The sequence below is a fragment of the Xenia sp. Carnegie-2017 genome, unplaced genomic scaffold, assembly GCF_021976095.1.
Source record: "Xenia sp. Carnegie-2017 unplaced genomic scaffold, XeniaSp_v1 HiC_scaffold_6, whole genome shotgun sequence".
NCBI lineage: Eukaryota > Metazoa > Cnidaria > Anthozoa > Malacalcyonacea > Xeniidae > Xenia > Xenia sp. Carnegie-2017.
The window spans coordinates 315,457-320,206 of record NW_025813526.1 but is presented as its reverse complement, the minus strand read 5'-3'; the positions used below and the strand labels follow the sequence as shown (position 1 = coordinate 320,206).

The following is a 4,750-nucleotide window of genomic DNA, read 5'->3' as shown; positions in this document are numbered from 1 at the left end:
GTGGTCAAAAAACTACCGTGAAATTGGCACCACATTGGGCACCACATTGAACACAACATTCATCACAACAATCATCACCACATTCAACTAAAATTTATCATTCAAAATGATAAATCGAAAAATCGTCTTTAAAACACGTTTTCCATCAAATACAAAAGTAAAAAACAATTCTTAACTGTTTATTACTATTTTAAAGTCCTTAACCATCACAAAAAATGTATAAAAGTAAAGAAATTGAAGAAAACACTAAGATTTATATTACAGTGTGCTTTCCATTCCTCTTAATTAGCCTATCATTTAAAACTACACGGTAGAATTTTTTTAACTTGACCAGAATATAGATAATTATATTGTATAAAATATATCCAAAATCTGAAGGTGGCACAAAAAAATAAGTTGTAGAAAATCATCGACAAAGTCGGGTGACACTTAATATAATCTTATATAATTAACTTCCTATACCCATGTAATTTTTCAAACAAAGGCCTATAAATAAAAAACTACAAGGTAGAATTTTTTTAAAATTAGCTATATTGTAGATATTCTTATTCTCTATAACATATCCAAAATCTGGAGGTGGCACAAAAAAATAGGTTGTAGAAAATCATCGACAAAGTCGGATGACACGGATGCGCGTAATATAATCTTATATAATTAACTTCCTATATCCATGTAATTTTTCAAACAAAGGCCAATAAATAAAAAACTACAATGTAGAATTTTTTAAACTTGGCTGTTTTGTAGACATTTGTATTGTCTATAACATATCCAAAATCTGGAGGTGGCACAAAAAAATAAGTTGTAGAAAATAATCGACAAAATCGGATGACACGGATGCGCGTAATATAATCTTATATAATTAACTTCCTATATCCATGTAATTTTTGAAACAAAGGCCTGTAAATAAAAAACTACACGGTAGAATTTTTTTAAACTTAGCCAGAATATAGATAATTATATTGTCTATAAAATATCCAAAATCTGGAGGTGGCACAAGAAAATAAGTTGTAGAAAATCATCGACAAATCGGATGACACGAATGCGCGTAATATGATCTTATATAATTACGTTCAGAATTTCAAGTCAATGCTAAACAAAGGCCTGTAAATAACAAACTACACTGTAGAATTTTTTTAAACTTGGCCAGAATATAGATAATTATATTGTCTAAAATATATCCAAAATCTGGAGGTGGCACAAAAAACTAAGTTGTAGAAAATCATCGACAAATCGGATGACACGAATGCGCGTAATATAATCTTATATAATTAACTTCCTATATCCATGTAATTTTTCAAACAAAGGCCTATAAATAAAAAACTACACTGTAGAATTTTTTTAAACTTGGTTATATTGTAGATTTTCGTATTTTCTATACCATATCCAAAATCTGGAGGTGGCACAAAAAAATAAATGATAGAAAATCATCGACAAACTCCGATGACACGAATGCGCGTAATATGATCTTATATAATTACGTTCAGAATTTTATGTCATTGCTAAGCAAAGGCCTGTAAATAAAAAACTACACGGTAGAATTTTTTTAAACTTGGCCATATTGTAGATATTCCTATTGTCTATAACATATCCAAAATCTGGAGGTGGCACAAAAAAAATAAAAGGAATAATATTCCTTGAGAATGTACTCTGGTATTAACTGTGAAACTAGCACCACATTCGACAAACAGCTCTATAGCTAAAAAACTACCCGGTAGAATTTTTTAAACTTGGCCATGTTGTAGATATTCTTATTGTCTATAACATATCGAAAATCTGGAGGTGGCACAAAAAAATAAGTTGCAGAAAATCATCGACAAAGTCGGATGACACGAATGCGCGTAATATGATCGTATATAATTAGGTTGAGAATTTCAAGTCATTGCAAAACAAAGGCCTGTAAATAAAAAACTACACAGTAGATTGTTTTTAAATTTATCCAAAATCTAGAGAGTGAACAAAAAATTATTAATACAATTCCATTTTTACTAAATTGTCTAAAAGTAGTAAACTCTGTTTGGTTGTTAGTACCAAATTGATTATGCAGTGACGTAACAGTGCTGGTTATTTTTTTTTAAATTTGTTCTAGATGCTCATCGCTTTAATTTTTTCAAAATTTAGTGAATCTAGTGAAGTAAGTGACTTGTTTTTGGAGTAGTCGTGACCAAATATTACTTTAATCCAGGACCTTTACGTCACGGTATAATTAGACATGTGCATTATTTATATTGTATTTTTACAGACTTACTAGATAATCTAAAATTGTAGCGAGAGACTTGCCGAGCGGAAATCGAATTCGTGTGATAAAAATTAATGCCCAACATAAAGTTCTGATTAGAGCCATAGAAATAGACCAAAAAAAAACGAATTGTAAAGTTAAATTTATTGTGACGTTTCGTCTTTACTCAAGACATCTTCAGACAAATAATAAATAGGATGTTAAGACAAGATATTATATTTACAAAAAGGTGTTAAATTACTACAAAAGGAAGCGGTGTCGAATGGATACATGATAAGGAGGTTAGGAAGTAAAATAAAGAGAAATTAAAAGAGGTTAAGTGGAATGGAGTTTCCTTGCACAATAAGTGAAGGCTTGTATTTATTGATTAGAAGGCTTTCATGAATGGAGAGTTAATAAGTATCGTTGGAAGAGGAGATTATTTTAAAGTCGTCTAAGTTGGGGGTGTGTCCAGTTGCGTTAATGTGAGCAAGAATGCTTGATGATGCAGGGTGGGAAACTTGCAATAAATACAAGCCTTCACTTATTGTGCAAGGAAACTCCATTCCACTTAACCTCTTTTAATTTCTCTTTATTTTACTTCCTAACCTCCTTATCATGTATCCATTCGACACCGCTTCCTTTTGTAGTAATTTAACACCTTTTTGTAAATATAATATCTTGTCTTAACATCCTATTTATTATTTGTCTGAAGATGTCTTGAGTAAAGACGAAACGTCACAATAAATTTAACTTTACAATTCGTTTTTTTTTGGTCTATTTCTATGGCTCTAATCAGAACTTTATGTTGGGTATTAATTTTTATCGTACTAGATAATACTTTACTTTATTGTCTTATAATTAAAAATCGGCTATTATTTACCACAGTATTTTTCTTTCTATCGCATTTTTTTACGTTGTTGACACGATCAGAATATCGATTAACAATTTCAATTTTTCTGAAAATGTTCCTCTTGCATTCTGAACTTATATGAAGTTACTTTTCTTCGACGATTAATAGAGAATTGAACGTGATTTTTGGCAGATTTTAGTTACTACGCTCTTGCCCGTTTCCGCTTTCTTAACACGTCACTTGTAGCTAAATAGAAATGCAGTTATTCATAGATGATTTAGTATTCTCAATGTATTCTTACAGGTTTATAATGCTTTAGTATATATTTTTTACAATTACAAATCAACACTTACAGTTCATCAGCACAAGTCCTCATTTTTGTCTTCCACAGTATGTTTTTGTTGATTTTGAAGAATTTAATTGTGTTAACAACGGTTACAATTGGAATATCCATGGAGAGATTTTTTTCTGAAAATGTTATTTATGTATACCGAAAGTAAATGAAAATACGTTATTGCAATAATTGTTAGAGAATTGAATTTGGTTTTCGGCAGATATTAGCAATTACGTATTTGGCTTAAAGTGGTTATATCACGAATTTTAGCCCCCCTTTTTTATGAGCTTAATTGAAAATTTGGATTATTTGAAGAACTATGACATGTCGCTGGACTTAAACAGATAAATATAAGTTGCTTAATTTTGCCTCCAAAGTCGGGTACTATTTGCGAATTTTTTACGACGCCATATTGATACTTGTGACGTAGATAGTTGAACACGTCTGTTTCCGTCAATATAATATTATATTATAGAAGGTGATTTTGTTGTCGTTTTTCTTGTCTTAAAAACAAATAATGACAGTATTTTCAATAAAATATTAAAAAACAAGTTGTCCGCAAAGTATGGCCTCAAATCAGTGCTCAGATAATTCGAATTCGATGTCTGAATGCGTATCTGATTCGAGCTCGGTATCCGTGGGTTATGTCGAACATTTAAACGACTTCGCATATGACGATGAGCCGCTAGCAGGAGATGGTGATGATGTGCATACTCCAGATGATCCCGATGGAATTCTCCCTGCGACATTAGAACAACGAAGTGATGGCGTAATTCCACTTGGTGAATGGTAAGTTGTTGTTTTCTCCTGTTTGTAATATACATAAAGTTACTTTATAAACCAGAATGCTCCCACGTTTCAGGTGTAATTGTCAATGCTGTCATACCGATTTGTTAGAAGGCACATTAGAGTACAGATGCTGTAAGGAAATTGGACCAGCTTTGCAGAAAATGACATTCGATGGCAGCATTGAGAAAATATCATGCATAACACAGCATGCCAAATTTGGGCGTTTAGTTCATGAGGCTGTCCTTGAAAACGTCGGGCCACTATTTAGAGATAGGAATGGACGTGCTTATCGCCGCCAAGCATCACAATCATTAAATATGTAAGATTATAAATTGTATGAGAAACAATGTTATAATCAACATTGTTTCATCAACAATAATTAGTGCAACCTTTTTATTTACTTCAGGTACTTGAGAGCTGTGGCATACAGATGGTTGATGCGATGGTTTTGTGGGTCTATGGGATGGGAGAATACTCGGCCTTTACCTGCTTGTGTTTACCACTTTATTCGGAAAGCATATCCAAGTGGTAACACAACAGGTTACATACCATCAGAGGG

At 32.0% G+C, this 4,750-nt stretch overlaps 1 long non-coding RNA gene across 1 annotated transcript; it reads right to left on the bottom strand.

Annotated features, from left to right (window-relative positions):
• Positions 1-3,257: 3,257 nt before the first annotated feature.
• On the bottom strand, positions 3,258-3,551 carry LOC124458375. The gene is made up of 2 exons (XR_006953146.1): positions 3,422-3,551; positions 3,258-3,314 (listed from the first exon to the last, which is right to left on the bottom strand). It is a non-coding gene; the product is annotated as an uncharacterized LOC124458375 (long non-coding RNA).
• Between the last annotated feature and the right edge of the window lie 1,199 nt (positions 3,552-4,750).